Here is a 19,051-nt window from a genome sequence, read left to right as displayed (position 1 = left end):
AGGAGATGACCTGATGCTATCTCTCTTTGCTATAGTTATGAGTAGATTACAGTCACTCCTTACACTAACTACCAAAAACCAGCTGCACATGATTCATAATAATATTATGTTTTTAGGTCAGCTGACAAATTAACAGGACAGTGAAGCTGTAAAGATTTGGTAGTCTAGTTTGTTCATATGCCTTGATCCAGGCGCTACAGTAGGGTAGAATCACATGTCCCTTAACATGTAAACTAGCATGCATTCAACGTGATATGTTCTGTATATCAACACAGCAAAAGTTCAGAAAAATTTTACCAGTCAAAAGAGCTACAGGCTTTTCTCTGTGTGTACTCTATGCTGGTCTGCAAGTCATGTTCCTGTGTATACTATGTGAAGATAAATGAGATACAATGTCTAGCCAAACTTGAAATCCCATTCTTCCTATAAAAAATCTGATATGGCATTGCTACATCTTAAATCATTTGTTTAAAATAACATATCCTGTGTCTTCAAGATCATGAAATGTACTTGACATGAAGACATAATGTGTGGAATATGTATCTATCACAGGGAACTCTGAATTTCATGAACTAGGTAAGTAACCGCATACCAAAAAGGAGAAAGAACTTGCCTCATTGGTGGAATTTCTTACCCCATCAAATAATGCTCCCAGAAAATGTAACTGTTCTTCCCCTTGAGAAAACCAGTCATTAATAATTATTTATGGCATTTAAGATGGTTGTACTGCTTTTAGCTTTTCCCATTTTTTTGATTACTAATGTCCTCTTTCATTAAATTATATGATCTTAACAATTGTATTTCTTTTCCTTTTAGTATGTCATTGTTGTTCATTTTAAAAACCATTCACTTATTTCTTGTTAATGTGAAGCAGGAATAATTACCATATGAAGCAAGAATAATTACCATTTCACATAGCTGATTCTGTACCTGCATAAGGCCTTGAGCTTGTGAAATGCCTTTTATTAATATAGTTTACTATTATTTTATGAGGGCAACAGACTCCCAAGGCAACTATTGAGATTTAAAGCTCCCAAGAGGAAGGAACTCAGACATATTACATGCCTTCACGCATTTATTTCCCATACATGGGCAGAATAATGAAAAAAAATCTGAAAATATCTGTGTTTACAGTAACTTTTCCACAAGAAAAGAACAACGTATCTCTTAAATGCAGAAAACATTGTTTTTCCAGAATGGCTATGAATGAAGAGCTTGGGATAATGTTTTTATTTTTAAACAAACAAAATAATGTGGAAATGTAGAGGTGGCTCACGAATACTTAAAAACACAGTCCTTTGATATGGCTTATAGGAGCAATTGTTCATTCATGACAATCTTGGCAACTTGTACCCTCATGTTGTGGGCTTCTTTATCACATACATTAATTTTATTAAAATTTTATCCATTTATGCAGATGGATATTTACTGAGGCAAGTAGTACCTTGCCCAAGAGTACAACAGTAGTGTGTTTGCGTGTGGCCCATGGCAATTACCACATGTGCATATATATATATCAGGGTTTCCGTCAAGATTTTTTCGGTCCAATGTCTGGAAAGAATTTTACCAGAAAAATCTGAAACTTACCGGTCATGTTTCAATATCAGTCTATGTCACAAACGTAAATATAACGTACACCTAGGTTGATGAAAGAATGACAACGACCTCAAATCAGTTAGACTATTTAATGAACAGTAACGATTAAGCAAAACAAACAGTAATGATTGAGCGAAACCTCAACATTAGCCGCTAAAGTGTAGGCTATTACGAAACATCTGTAACCTGTAACATCTGTAGCCTGTTTTAAAAAAAGTCTAGGCCAAAAAAGTCTAGGCCTACATGACATCAAATGTAGCCTATAGGCTACCATTTTATTTTCTCCTTCTTTCATTGTGGCTGCCGACTTGAAATCAAACGTGTCCAATGTGTCTTTGCAGCTTGCAATGCGCATAAGCCTCGTCACTCTCTCCTCCTCCAGACAACTTTGCAGCACCGTTTTAATTCGATTCTGCAGAGAGAAGCCCCTCTCTGCTGGCATGCTTGACACGGGCAGAACACAGGCAATTTTAGCCAGTGTAGCTTGCCCAGTGTTTTACCCAGTGTAGGGTACAGCTTGCTGAACTCATAAATAAGCAATCATTATAGCTAAATAAATAACTACATTTTGTATGAGCATTATTACCAGACAATTTGAACGGCAAGTTTTTAATTTATCAGGTTTGTAATAAATTTTACCAGGCAAAAACCGATAATTACTGGATAACGGACACCCTGACAGTAAATTGCCAAATCAAGTACAAACAAGAACGAAGTACAACCTTCTGGCCAGTTGCCTACAACCTCGTAGGTCTCATTGAGGTGGCTAAGATAGTTTGTAGAAGAAACTAGGCTTTGTGACAAAGCCACATAAGATTAGGAATGAAAGGTTATTCAAAGGCATGCTGTGAGAGATATTACTTCAACAGGCGTCCCAGACTCCAAGGGTATAGAATCCAGCAGATAGGCTTTCCTTGTGGGTGTTTAAGCCCAACTCTTCAATAGAGCTGTGAGGCCGTTAACCACACACAGATGACTACTGTCTTTTTTATGATCCATCTTGACAGGAGAGTTACAAGTATGTAAACATCACTGAAGCAAACAGTTTGGAGATGCCTGCAAAGCCCAGTCCTAACATCAACATGATAAATATCAAAGTCTGTTAGGAGAATGTCATTGATGGGCTGAATTATCTGCCTGTGTTTGTGCTGTTTTTTTTTTTTGTTTTTTTTTTCAATGTCTGTCTCTCCTTGAATCAGATGTATTTAAAATGATTTATTTCTTGATTTGGAGTTCAGTGAATTCCCAATGCACTGATGGCCATATTAATTTAAAAATTATATATGACTGCGATGCCAGTAAGCTACAAGGAGGGTGGGAAGAGAAGTGATTTTTTCACTTTGTACAACACTATTTTGGAATTGTCAGTTGTACATTAGTCTTGTCTCACCATGACAACCAGGAATTGACCCAAAGATACTTCTCAAGATGAATAGTGAAAATTAGTAGTTTGAATAGAACAGGCCTTACTGTATATCAGCTAGGCTAGTTTGTTTCTGTGTTACCCATTGATGACCAAACTTAAGATAATTTCAATAAACTCACACATGAAGTTATTTATTATATTCACATATCATAATGATAGTCTTTGTAAAATTTGCTGTTAGTGCTTCTGATTATTGGAATCCATACAATCCCTTCCCTTCAATGTTTGTATATTCACAAGCTGTAAATTGGAAAAAACATGTTTTTACAAATAGAAAAATGCAACCTAAAGACTAATATTTGTCTTTCATTAATATTCATTAGGCCTGTAAATACTGTAGATACTTTGTGTCTGGCTAATCATACATATGTCCATGTAATTAAACTAAGAATATGTAAGCTAAACAACCTTTGAAAGCAATCATGCAATTTAAGTTACAATAACCTGACCTGGTCATCCTTGACTTGACATTGTTTTGTTGATCCTAAATAGTATTAATTTTGTCAGGCTGGAAAGAACTTTTATCATAATGCTGCCATATTAAGGTGAGTTTGGCAGGCCTTTTGATAAAGTTAAGTTTTTGTCTCTTTCCTTTAGTTATTTGATATTTATTATGAGGTGAACTTCTTTTACATGAATGTTGTTTTGAACTGAATCCCTGAATTCGATGTTTGACTTTTCACAGACTTTTCAGATTTCACATGGAAAGTTGCTTGTTATTACAGTTTTTGACATTTACAGGTAAAACATGTTTGTTGGATTTTGCATTACTATTTAATTTGGCTTGGTGAATGTAAACAATATTTGAAAGCCACCACTGGAATCCACTGTGGCTATGTTCTTGATTTAAAATAAGGTATTATGAGGATATATTAAAATAGTGTGTTATAGTGGTCATGAATTAAACATGTTATGAATACTCATACAGTAATTTATTATGAATGCATGCAGTTACTATTAGTACAATGTATTTCATTTGGTCCTTTATGCTTCAATATAATTATTGATATAGTAATATTTTTAGGACCCAATTTACCTTTTTTCCAGGTTTTAAGCACTTCAAATGTTGGAAATGACCAACCATAACTGGTATGTACAATCAAACATCTCATTTTTTTTATTAGACTGGAGGTACCTCTTAAATATTCTTCCAGAAATAACCTTTAATAATTATGTGTTTGCCCACCAGTGTAGTACATTGCTAATGTCACAGTGAGACTTTTGAACAGATCACAGCTGGAAATGCACATTGGAAAACTATCTATCAGGTTGAGGAGACATTCAGAGTCAATGTGATTTCAATATATTTTCAATATATTTGGCAAATATCCCACATAGACATCCCACAACATATCTGCAGGTTATACATTCTAACCTTTATGCATTGTGTTAATTGGGTTATTGTGATTGTGCTATCTTTTGTTAATCTGCTGGTGCAAATCTTCAGTGATTTGTAGACTCCAAAAAAGGCAAAAAATATCAAAGGCTAATGTATGATGACAAAATGAAAATGCAAAAAATGAGTGTTAAATTGTAATATGTAAATTGTATGTAACATAGTTAAAATAAAACGTTTGCCTTGACCTTACAAGCTATGATAAAATGAATTTATAGTCATGATTTAATGGTCTGGGTACATGTATTTAAAAGCAGATGGCAAAGAGTGACAAATAAAATAACAATTTTTCTTTTTGCTTTCTCTGGGGTGTCTAAACAGCATGCGCCAGTGACTTTAATATGTCAGAGGAGTATGAAGTATATGCTTTCTCAGCCAACCTAAACAGTGCACTGTTATATCTGGTAGGACGCCTCAGGACAGCCAAGAGTTGTATGTCTTACAACAGAATAAATTTCATAATGTGCCTTCAGACTCATCAGGAGCCCTTGCTACAGTAGTGCCATGCTTTAGTGTAGGCATCAGTATACATGAGGTGAACGCATTTCAGAAACAAGCTAAGAGTGATGATGGAGCCAGCAGTGAGAGGCATGAGAAAAAGAAGAACATCTGTGGAGGTCCTCATTTATCAGACTGCCCTTTGTGTAAGGCATACACTTTTATTTCTGACAACACTAATAATAAGAAATAACAATGACATGAATTATGACTGTGTCTGAGAATGGGAAAATAATCTTTGGTTTCAGCCCCCCTCCCACAATAAGCACATTTGATTCAGTGAACACATGCAGCGTCCCTGCATTTCAGGTTTAAAGAAAGATGGATCACTTTTGTGAATCTGAGCACTGTTGTGTCTTTCTGTCTGTTTTTTCTTTTTTTTTTTTTGTTTCTTTCTTTTCAGCCGTGGTGACAGTGTGCATGACCGCTCGCTGGAGGAAGGCTGAAGGAAAAAATCAATCACTTTACATAAACTGTAAACAGGCAAATGACACAGGGCAATATAAAATGGAAAATTCAAATAAACAAGAGAGTGCCTGTTTGGAGGCATCACTGTTATATTAGTTCTAAGAAAGGATATTTAAGTAATCATTAAGAGCCATAATTCACAGCCTGTGAATTTTAAATAAACAGTATACTTGTGCAGGCATATACAAATCTCAGATTTACTTTATCCAGATTCCTGAAACCTGTGAGGTAAAGGACACTTGCCAGCCTGCCAGCTTTGGAATTTTTCACAATCATTACACCTGGGCATTGTACAGAACTTACTCAGAGAAGTGGCACTACTGCAGTAGGATTCCCCTCTGCCATGTTTTATTCACAGGGTTATATTAGATCAAGGGTAGACATTTTTTTCTTTTTGTAACACTTAAGAGAGAGAGGGGCATTTATAATTTCTCTCTCTGATTATCTCATTGAGTTTTGGAGTTGGTGGTTGAGTAACATTTGAAATGTTGTCTCAACTGAAAAATTGTACTATTTGAGCATCATTAACTGTGCAAGCATGGACATCAGTTATTTCTAAGAAGGTGGATTTACACTGCAGAGACAGGGCTGCTAATGCAGACATGAAATATATTGTAATATGTTGAAAAATATGTTGTTCAACTCAAGAAAATATTGCAAATAATTGTCAAAATATATTAATTAAATCAGAAATATATTGCAATATACCAAATGACAATAATTTGGATATTTGAAATATAATGATTAAGATACAATATATATTCTCAATATATTATTTTATTATATAGGTAACATTTGTATAAAACTGAACATGCACTCATAATGAAAAATGTGAAGGAGGTATAAATTCACTTATCAAGTCATTCCCTTAGTTTGTATTTCATGTGGTTAGCAAGCTTTTATATTGTCCTGACATATATATGTCCTGTTTGCTGACCTTACTGCTGACCTTGTCAATGAATGGGTACAAATACAAATATAAGTACTCTACATGTCCTTATTATTTCAGGCAAACATTAACAGCACTTTGGATTCCAAAAAATTACCCGGCAAACAGGCATGACTGGCTACACAATTAAAGAACTCAGGCACAACAACAAAGGTTCCACCAGCATTTTCTCCTGTGGGTGTCACAAAGCACCTTTACATATATACTGTATATGTATCACTGTATATCACTCATACTACTACAAACACACATAAAAAGGGAATAAAAATGCTCTGTGACTCTGCAAGATAAGGAATATGCTACCATTAACGGATGACAATGAAAACAGGCAATGGTAATATACATTTAATAGATAAACATTCCCAGTGAATTAACATACACAAAAATTAACTATTTACATATTCATAATGTATAAGAAGCAAGCCCGCATGAAATGATTAACGCTACTGCAATAACAAGTATTTGTGTGTTTGTGCTTTTTCAGTGCTTTGTGTTCTCTAACACAAGAGGTAATGCAGTAATGGGTGTGGTTGACTATCCATGATTACTGTATTGATCAAGTGATAATGCGGGGTACTGTCCCTAGTTATATGATGCCTGCATAACAGTGCACAACAAGCATACATGTTTTAGAAAAAGGTTGAGATGATTTCAAATGAAATTTTTGAGAAGTGAATTTATCAAAGACTTGCATATACTTTATACAATCATATACTGTGTACTTCTCATAATCTGACCTCACTTTTTAAACATTTATGTAATCTGTATATTTAAGGATCAAAATGAAAGCACTGCAGTATGTGCCTGTCTCTCACCTCACAACATATGGTTAGTCATTTTGTGTATGTTAGTTTTCGGAGTAGTTAGCTTGCTAACTTTCATTGCCACTGGAGCGTCAGTGTAACATAGTGGTTAAGGAGCATGACTCGTAAATGAAAGGTTGCCCCTTCGATTCCCCACTCGAACACTGCTCTTGTACCTTTGGGCAGGGTACTTGTCTGACAATTGCCTCAGTAAATACAGTATCTAGCTGTATAAATGGGTAACATTGTAAAAAAAACTGAAACCAATGTAAGTTGCTCTGGATAAGAGCATCTGCTAAATGCCAATTATTTAATGTAATGTCTATTATTAACAAAGGAATATTAAGATGTTATTAAGCTCACTCAATTATATTTAGCAACCTCCTGTCAAGTGTCATTAACAATCCATAATGATGCTATGTGTGTTTCTCTTGTATTAAAAAATATGAACCTACAAGCTGTGATGAAACCAATGGCTCTCTGTGTGTTTACATTGCTTTGGTCACTTAGCAGATGACATATAACTCTGTGGCACTGACATTGAATGTTTAACACGTGTAAGTCTGAGAGTTTCTTCAAGCATTATGTGGCAAAATGATAAAGAAGCCCAGTCTCTATTATAGATTATTTAAATACGTTTTCCCCTTCATGCACCCCTGTTTTAGAATTGCCAATAGTATGCTAGGCTCACCTCACCACTGCAACCACTGCACACACTCAGGAGCACTGAGGTGTGATGAGTATAATTCTCTCATACACTTGCATGCAGCCAACAACTTTTAACACAGCTAGTCACACAGTGCTACAGTGGATTGGGTGGTCTTTGGAGGATAGGTACTACTTCACTGACATCATCCAAGAAATCTGTAGGTGCCTGACAGCAGTGAGCCAATTTGTTCCACTGCTGTGGACACCCGGTCAATGACAGCTGATGACATGGCTATTATACATTTGACTGATGACTGGTGATTGCTGAAGCAGGGACAGGCATTTGAATGGTTGTAATGGTTGTAAGGGTGTAACTGTGCAATTAGCCATTCAGAAATGTTTCGGTAGTCACCTACATTACGTTACATTATTGTCATTTAGCAGACGGTCTCATCCAGAGTGGGTTACACAGTATACAGTTTTTACATGTTATCCATTCATACAGCTGGATATTTACTGAGGAAATTGTGGGTTAAGTACCTTGCCCAATGGGTACAACAGCAGTGCCCCAGCGGGTTATGAGCCCTGCTCCTTACTGCCATGCTACACTACCATCTATAATTACACATTTCCCATCCAAAGTTACAGTTTTACAGATTTCTGAAAAAGAAATATGGTTGTAAACATCTAAGCATGCATATTAGAAGTCAACGTACTTTATATAAATAGTAGTTGCACATTCATGTACAGTACAGAGAGCTGAGAACTCAAGGAAAAATGTGACTGTGTAATAATGATTCATATTCGCTTGTATGGTCATTTATCACCTTAGAATCTGGACTTTATACAGGCATTATAATTTTGATTATTCCAAATTCTCATTGTATGTGCACTCATGTTACATGAAACTGTAAGATATTTTTAATTTGACACTGGATCTGTGACATAAGTAATATTGATATGAACACCTCACCTTAAAACAGATTGACGATGTAAACTGAAGCTGTTTCTGATCATTGATATGTTGAAAAACTAGTTATCTAAGGGTTTTCACATCACATACCAGGTACTAGTAATTTAGAGGCGTCTGTTGTGCTTAGGTTGGGTGGGATCCATCCATCCATCCATTGGAACCCAGCAAGTTAGTTGTGGTGCAGAGGGTACATGCATGCATGAGGCACAATTTACAGATGCCAGTCCACCTAAGCTGCATGTCTGTGGAATGTGAGAGGACTCTGATATATCTAGAGTAAACAAACATGGTCACTGGCATGCAATCAACATGTGAGCTCCACACAGCCAGAGCCAGTTTTGAATTCAGGGCCTGGGAGCTGTGGCTCACGTGCCATCCACAAGACCACTGCCCTTGCTCAACCGTCTTCATTAAAATTCTGTAGAATGATCCAAAAACAATGGCAATAAATTCATCATTTCGAGCAGGCAGATACTGTAACATTCTGCTCACACAAGCCCTGGCTTTGCCCTACTTTTTGCTTCTTTTATTTCACTCACAAAATGGTTAAAACTCCAATTTTGGCACGCAGCTCTTCTAAGAAAAAAAAATCTTTTGTTATAGATCCAGAATTGATTTACAAAACCCACAACTGGTCTGTGTCCAGGAACATTCTCCCTGCTGACCTCATGAACAAATTCCTGACTTTAATTGAACTTTAATTGTGTCTGATTACATGGCAATTAGTGGGAGCCTGGAAAAAAAAGAACCCTTTCCCTGAATGACTGTTACATGCCTATGGTAGTGCATTAGCCAATTAGCCAATGTATAGTAGGTAAGGTGTCACAAGAGGGCTAAATCTGCTGGAGCCTATGTCACAGCAAAATTTATCAGGGGACTCTAAGTTGCCAAAATATCCAGCAAAAACAAAAAATACAACACTGTTGATTGCTCCTGTGGATAAATCAGGGATATGTCAGTTTTATTTGAAACAACTGGAACAATAATCTTAATGCTATTGATAGTCCTTCATGCGATAGGGAATATTCCTTAAAAGGGGCCATTATTGACTGTTTTACATTGCCTGGTGAATCTGAAATTAATTGCCTATTTTTATATTAATGAGCTATCTTGAATTTGAAGACATCATTTAAAATCATAAAACTCATTTCTCTTTGTAGAATTGAGCCTTTGTTTAATATTCCATAGATCAGTTGTAAATCATTTCATGCAGCTATAGAGGGAGTCATGAAAGATACCAGTAGGCCTGTTGCTGCTTTGTGTTCTTTCTGCCTTTCTTCCTAATAGCTCCTTGTAAATTGCAGACACCTGCAGAACACTTGCAGCCCGTGGTGTACAGTCACACATGTGATCACACAACGTTTGACCCCTGTTAATGTCAAATAACATGTAATCATCATACTTCCTGATAGTAACACTACCTGTCATTACAGAAATGTTTACAGGGACTTCTTCAGATGCCTCTAACAAAGTGATCTGCATTACATTTCCTATCTGGCATCTACAATAATGCTAATCCTTGGTGCACCCCATATCTAACTAGATCCAAATGGTATGAGGTAAACTGTGTTATCATTATGAGTCATGATGTGTATTGAGTCAAGGTGGAGATACTTAGTTCTTGGAAACCTGTGCTTTAGACATAAGCTGTGCAGATTGTTTGTGCCATAACTTCATTTACCATAGTGACATTAGGTCTGCTGGAGATTCTTCTTCAAAATTTGTCTTTGAAATAGGTGTGCACTTAAAATCCCCTTTCAAGGCTGAATGCATAATTTTCCAGACAGAAATTAAGACTACTTGGAGGAAAACTATTTCACTCAGTCTCGAAAGTTCAAACAAGATTCATCTGTCACTCCAACTTTACATACGGCCAATGTAGCGATAATTTGTTTTTGTAAACAAAAGTAATTATTAAAGGGTTCCATTTCTGTAGAATTTTATATCACTTCAACGAGATGTTTAACATGTAAATAATAAACCTGCTATTTATGTCATAATGGAAGTCCCCAAACAGTCATTACTAACCCAATATCCTGTTTCAGAGTGAGTCGTTCTAGCCTGTTGGTCTTGGCCTTCCACCAAAGCATGAAAGTATGAAAATTGTCCAGTCATGGCCTGCAGCTCTTTAAGCCACCAAGTTCCAGGGACCAGCACATGTTTTAAAAGAAGCCTGGTAAGATAATGGCAACAAACATAGAACTATTTGCTGCTATTTGTAATGCTGCATATTTCAATGACCATAATGGCCAACGATTATAGCTATGCAAGAAGATAGATAAAGACTGTTAACTTCCTCTAGGCATTTTATCAGCTTTCTCATACTCACTGCCCTGTGTTTTACCCTCTGCTGCTAAATGTGTCAAATCCCTCTAGAGAGCGCAGCCAGAAATAGCCTGACATGTTGTACGGAGGATGTGAAAACAAAGCCATTTCTACAGTTCTCACTCAGCGGGTCGCGACTGAGTTCTCACTGAATAACCCAAATAGTGTTCTGCTGTGGGAGAACCCTTTGCTAGCCATCATACCAAAGAACTCAAGCAGAAAACAATACATGGGCAGGACTTTAATACAACTGAAATAAAACAGGGTCGGAAAAGAGCATGTTTTACCTAAAATATAAAATTACAACTCAATGTTTTGGGTTCCCTGCCTTTTATTGTCAGATCAGACTGATTGGATTTTCAAAACAGCCGTAAGAAAATTAGCTCTCCTGCTCTGTTAGTGGCTAGGAAACAGACTGCATTTTGATCTAGATAGGAAAGACATTAGCTCAACATATGACATGTACAGGAAAACAGGAGAATAGATCATTGAAAACATCACTGGATGCCAACTCTTTTGTGTATATGTTTTATAAATTCTTTTACTTTAATGTGATACATGGGGCATAATTTACATTCTGTGACCTTACTGGTTCAGTCATAATTTAATCTAGGGTTAAACCACGAGCATAATCTACAGTATTTGGTATTGAGTGTTTGAAAGTACAGTGTAGTGGTCCTACATGTGGCATGTGACCACTAAACTGAGAGACTAGTGAAAGCTTGTGTGTAAAAAAAAAAAAAATTAAAAAAGTGGAATAGTAAAGTTTCAGATTCAAACCTCAAATTTAAAATTTCAAAAATTTCAAATTTGAATGGTTATTCAATCAGAATAATACATGAAGTGAAGGTGAGAAGTGTTAATGGAAATGAGACAGCCCTGGTAATGTTTATGGGCAAAGTCAGGTTGACTGGCAATCTGAGCCAGCCTGTGTGGATACAGATGTGTGTCTAGATCTCCACTAACTAACCAGAGAACATGAGATGCTTTGCCAGACTGTGCTTCATTACGTTTCATTACATTTGATGTTTGAACTTTGGTCCATTAACTGACAGGAACTGAGGTAATGTGACTCTCAAATCATCTTAGGACTTTTGACATTCAAGATTTATAACCTCACAGGCTTGGTCCAAGTGTGTTACGTGTGTGTGTGTGTGTGTCTGTGTGTAAGAGAGAAAGAGAGAAAGTTGTGTGCATACACATGCCTAGATATATATGGTGAGCAAGGAGTCCAAGCAAAATTGAAAGATTATTTAAATGAAATCAAATGCGATAGAAAATAAACAAAGTGGTCTCACAGCAGCCTCTGGCTATACCGCCAGTGCCGGATTGAATTTTCATTGCATATATTTTTCTTATAATGACATGTAATCCAACTTTTCCTATTGCAGAGCGTATTACCAATTAGCCGTCCAGTAACATTATAGTAGTGGGTATTTAATTACTATTGACCCAAATTAACTTAAACTGGAGCCGCTTGTGGCAGCCGCTCCCTCTGCAGGAACAGACCCTAACCACAGGCACGTTAAAGCACTAGGGCAGTTGTTGATTTAACATGTCAGGGAGCAGTGTATGTCAGGCTACAGTTCGTGTTGAGGCTTTGCGGAGTTGTTTTGGACAGCTGGGGGGCCCTGTCATCACACAAATACAGATGGAGGAAAACCGAAGTGATGATGTTACCGTGGTCTGCTATCCAGACTCCCCTCATGCATCCGTGCATCTATGCGTGTGTGAAGTTGCTGTTCTCAAGCATTTATCATTAGAAGTGCCCTGAAGGAAATTGGACATACGAGGAAAATAACCACATCATAATCTGGTGGAAAAAATTATGATCCTAAAACTTATATGGTGATGTGTGGATGAACAGTTCATTGCGTGAGTGCCTTTGCTTTGATGAGAACAGTAGTGGTCATTTGCTTTGTCTCCACTCCATAGACATGGGGGGGAGGGTATTTATCAGAGTATGCCCTTAGCTCTGGATGATATGATAGATGATCTTCATCCACTTCTACTGTGTAAAAGAAGAGCAGAGGATAACCCTCAGACAATAATCGAAGTTAAAGTCACTGTGCAAAACTTTTGAATTACCCGGCTGACTCACTTTAGTGTTTGCAGTGAGACTGCTAATGATTTATTGCACGTTAATCTGTTACCTTTATGAAACAGAACTATTGTTGCACAGAACTAATGATGATTTTAAGTGGGCAATTGTGGCTTGTATCTTGGATCTAATTTCATTGAATATAAAACTGACTAACTGGAGACATGGATTTTACTTGCTCTGAATCTATTTTAAAATACCTTTTTTTGTGCATAGAATGCTGACCAGAGCATGTCAATTATAATTAACCATCTGGCACTTTTAAGATCAGTGAAAAGGTAAATCATATTTTAAAAATGAAAATATGGGATAAAATACCCATTTGGTCTGACCTAAATTTTGTCATAATGAATTTTCTGGTCTCCCCTGACAGTTTCTTTGTTTACATCTTCATATAGTATAATGCATTATTAAACAAATGTGAAATCTTTCATACCATGTCTAGCCTCAGTTGTTCAATGCATTGTTTGCAAATTTGTGCAAGGAAATAGCATTAATGCTCAAGAGAATATAACTCTTAATTTGGCTATGAATACTTTTTTCATAGTAAAACAAAATATAAATGAAAAGGTAAATGTAACATAAATGAAATGGAATGGAAATACAGATGTTGGCCTGAAAAACTTATTTTGAAAAAAATCCAATGGTGTCATGTGGTTTTAAAAACTGTTATTTTGCTAGCGTGCCAAAAAAGGAAAGCATAGTTTGTTTTACTTCTCATCAAACTTTCAGAAGCTGCTCCTGTTTATTAATCTTCTTAATGTTTTTAGAGGATTATTACACATTTTAATTGATGTGAGTCTACATTTTGAGATATTTAATCATTGAATAAACAATAAAATGTTCCATGATCACATTCCCTCACTTTAAATGTTTGAATAATTCATAAAAGGCAATGTGCATGATATTACATGTTTTTCCATATAAAATCCTGTCATTTTGTTAAGGTCATGTTAAGATTTTTCATTGTTATTGAAGTATCATGAGTATTACAGAGTCCAGTTACTAAACTGAACCGTATTATAGTTTGCTTACACCTGCTTGTATCATGATGACTGCAATTCTTATTTTACTTTCAGACTGAATATATTGGTAGTACTATGGCACTCTCTGGTGGCAACTGTTAGTATCACCACAGATTCCCTGAACCCGACATAAACTTTACATTTACATGATTGAAATAGACCATTTTTAGTAGTACATGCAAGTCATAATTATTGATGATATATCTCCATGGTATCCTTGGAGGACATACTATAATGAATTTCAAGGCAACTTATATCTATACACATGAATAAAAGTGTAAGAAAATTCCAGTGAGCATTTGTATGCACCTCTTATATAACAATATCTTTTTTGACAGCCAGGAACAAGTAGAGAATCAAATCATTTTCACCATTAAAAACAAACATCAACAACAACAATATCCCATGTTTGTGGTTAACAATGAGACAGATTTGGGGCAATTAAGAAAATCTAATAAATGATTGCCACACTGCGGGATAATTAAAGCATGTGTAATTGAGGAAAATCTAATTCCTAAAAATGAGTGCATACTAAATTGTGTTGTATAGATTCAATCTGGCAGCATTGTTCAAATGGAAATTGTAAATATGTACATATTAGGTACATGTATGCCTTGACACAAAAAATACATTGACCAGTGCAGTTCTACATAGTATATATCTTCATTGTAAATAAAAGAATTTTAGTGACCCCTGTAAAAATTGCGTCATTTATAAAGGATGAATGATTCCATTAGAAAGTACACCTGATCCTTTGCAAAATTTAGTTTGATTGCACTGATGGGTAAATCATCAATCAAGATTGATCCATTTTCAAAGTTACAATAATGCTGATGTCAGTCTCTCTTTACCTTTTCTTTTAATGTTAATTTGAAAAAATGAAACCCAACTGTGAAACACAGCCGAAACACAGATGTTTGGGACCAGCTCCAGGGAATTTGAATGTTCCAGCTGTGAGCTAAAATTGATGTATTTCAGTTTAGCACACTGACTTACAGGTAAATGGTTTGGGATGCCTGTGCGGCCTAGTATATGCTATGCAGATTCAATTTAATTAGGGTAAAGTATAGAGTGTTAACTAATTCTTCAGCACTGTTGAAGTCTTTTGCTTTAGAAAGTCACTCAGCCTTAAACCACAAATCTGGATGAAAGCAATTTTACCATGTTTCTGTTTGGGGAGTTATGGTATTTAATGTTCAGATATGTAAATGCACACATTTGGTAGGGTCCTAGGTACTGTAGTAGTACTATAGTGAGGTGAATAGTATCACTGCAGTCGAACCGGCTATAACCTTACTCCAGATCATATTCAGATCTGAATAATTACTGTTTCTTGTTATAGACCAGCAGTCCATGTCAATAAACTGCTACTAAAGCTTAAATCTAACCTGAACTGAATAGAACTGTTGTAGGGAGCTATTTTGGTTAACATCTATGTAGCAAATTAGCACTGTGAAAAAACAACAGTAATAACCTGCAGCCTACTGTAGATCATACAAGTGTACTGTAAATGAACAAATGCAAAATGGCAATTGCTAGTGCTATAGTTTTGAATATTTTGGGTTAATGCTCAGCAAACCTTGCTTTACATTGAACAATTCCCATGAGAAAATTCCCTTTCTGTGTGGGATTCAGTGAAGTGTAAACAACAAGCTGACCTGTATGACCCCGTCCTTCCCTTTGCTGGGAGAACCAGCAGTCTCAACCTTTAAATTCATGACCCTGGAACAGTACAAATGTGATGTTATTCATCTTTTATCTTGAAAAGATTTCCTTATACTTATGCTGCATGTATGTTCGCTGCTTTTGTATGTATACGTATGGATAGCATGTAGTGTTGGGTCTTGGATCACAACACCTTAGGACTCAACCTGGAGTTTATAGAGCAACTCTTTACCTTCAGCAAGGTATTTTAACTTTACTTGCTTTGGTAAACATACAGTTGTCTAAATTGATGTAAAATGTAGTATTCACCTTGAATAACACCTTCTACACATCAAATAAGTTGTGTATTCACTGAGGTGCTCAAGTATAGTTGATCCAGTTAACACAATGATTCACTGCATCAGGTAATTGAGTGTCTGACCTTAGTCTTCTGTAGTCGTCAACATTAGGGGTGCATACCCCTGCCTAAGACAATTGCATTTGTACATGCAAGCTAACATTTTCCAGACAGAAGATAACAATAAATAATTGTGTCTGATCTGTAATTTGGCATTTTCAGATGTTGGGGGACCAGTATCAATGTACATAAACATCTGGATAGCCACCCTGCTTGCAGTGAATCCATATCACTTCCAAACAGTTTCTTGGTTTTGTAACAGAAACACTGACCCCTGATTATTCTCTTTGGTCTGTCATACTAATCTTCAAACAGAGAGAGTGTCCCTCCTTCATTGCTGAGTTCCCGGCACAGTCTGTGGTACAGTAGTTTCTAATGGTTAGCCAAGGGTAACATCTCTCTTTGAACTGCAACAGAAAAGCAGAAAAAAAGACTATGAGATATGCTACTGATAATTGTGCTTGTCATCCACTCGCCATCACAATGAATAAACAAACATTTTCTATTTTCCTTTGCCAATTTTCAAGTTTATGGAGTGCACATTTCATTTACTGTAATGCTTTGTTTTGTGTTGTTTACTTTACACAATGGAAAACGACCAAACACAGTGGTCTGATAAAAGTTTTGGGAACTTTCAGCATATTATTAGAATCAAATCACTCAAAGCTCTTCGATATATGTTGTCTACCTTGGATTATTCTACACAATGCCAGGTTACAATGTGGTCATATTTATTTCGTTGGTATTTTTGGATGAGTTCCTGTGCTGTCAGTTTCTCTATATCTAAACATAAATGCCTGCAGATATTGATATTACCATTGAAAGCCTTGGAGTTCAATCAATTTTACTGTGCAGCAATACATGACACAACTGCATTCTGTTGTTTTAATTTCCTTTATGGTCCTTACCATTGCCTGCGCAAGTGTTGCTTTTTCAGAATCATTATCAGTTCTGCAAATCCCTCATGATGTATGATCTCTGACTTTTTGACATGCAAGTCCACAGAACTGTAGAAATGCATAAAAAGTATTTCCATCAAAGATCAAATTATGCTCTTAGTGACCTCATTCAAGTCCTGCTCTCTAGAATTATTAATATTGTTGGCCTTTTTATCAATGATATTTACATCAGGTTCTTTACCTCAGCTTGCTGACTGGCAATCGTGAAAACCTTTTAAATAAAATTGGCACTCTAAAGCCTTTTTCATTTCAGAAATAAAATACAATTTCAGCCAGCCTTCCTGAGGAGAAATCATTATATTAAAGGTAATTATTGAAGATGGCTGTGAACTGTTTTATAGGGACAAAGCAAACAATAGGTCTGTGTCAAGGAAACATTATGACCATGACACATCCACAAACAGGGTCATCGCACAGTTAAATCAGTGTTTCTGTGACACAACCACAGCAGGGTCATAGAACAGATGAAGCAGAGAGACAGCATTTCCATGACATATCTATAACAGCGTTCCAGTTTTGAACATGGGAATCATGGAGAACCATATTAGGGCACCTTCATACCCCAGCTAATGCATATTATGCCTATCATACATTTCTGCAGTCTTGCCAAGTTAAGTTTGGATTTACAAGCTGATTTAATCTAACTAACTGCTTCATGGGATATAATACCTCAACAGTTCAAAGGGATAATTAAAGTTCCATCTAAATTTGATGCATGGACAGCACTTGAAAAACAATCATTGGGCTTAGTTTTCTAAGAGTGGTATTTTTTTCTATAAATCTATAGCTATCTATAGTGTGCCACCAGCACTAAAAGAGCCTAAGAAAACAGAATCTTCTGAAAAATTTCTGGATATGAGGAGGCAGTAGTTTCCTTTCAGGTTCTTAAAAATTTTGAGGAAAATTACGCAAAGAGAAATATTCATCAACTTTACTCTTAGTGCAGCAAGAGCAAATGCTTTTTTTTTTCTCTGAGAGACAAACAGCTGCATACAGTCACATTACTTTATTTAACTGAACACCAGCTACCCCACCCCTACCAAAAATCATATTGTTTAGTGGTCTGACCACACTTTCATTCATTTGTGAGAGATCCCCCCAATCTATTTGGAAGTAAATGCATATCCACTTGACCGTGTTCGTTATTTGAAAGAAATCCACTGGCTTGTGGCATTTGTAGGAATGACCAAACACACCTGTTACAGTGTACTGGGCCAAAGGAATACAGTATCTAGTATGGTGAACACAACCATAATTGTTGCTAACATTATTTGTGTAATTATAAAACAAACCTGATGTGTATAAGAAGTAAAATAAACATTTGAAATATTTTACTGGACTTGTACTTGTGGATTTTCAATGTTCTACAGGACCTGTGATCACTGTAATTGAAATTACTGCTATATATTGATCACTTTAATTCTCCATGAGTGAAAGTTTGACTGGGAGCAGGGTATCCCAGAAGAATCTATCTTGGACATCATTACTGTTGTAGGGAAGTCACATCAGCTACCTTGTGTAGCCTACACAAAGTAAATACAATTTTATACCCAGAAAAGTTTGTGTTATTTAAACAGATCTGACAATGTCTAAATATAATGCAGCACATTTGCCGAAGTATGTGAATGGTTGCAAAACCATGCGACTTCATGAGGTCCAATAATTTGACCAAAGTGCTACCTTGACTTCATATTCTACTGTACCTGAAATCTGTTATGTAATTCCTAATTCAAAGTATGCACTCTTTGCATCTGTACCCCCATTCATATATCGGTTGTGTGTGTGTGTGTGTGTGTGTGTGTGTATGTGTGTGAGAGAGAGA

Source organism: Megalops cyprinoides, chromosome 1 (genome assembly GCF_013368585.1).
Source record: "Megalops cyprinoides isolate fMegCyp1 chromosome 1, fMegCyp1.pri, whole genome shotgun sequence".
Classification (NCBI taxonomy): Eukaryota; Metazoa; Chordata; class Actinopteri; order Elopiformes; family Megalopidae; genus Megalops; species Megalops cyprinoides.
Note: the sequence above shows the minus strand (reverse complement) of the source record.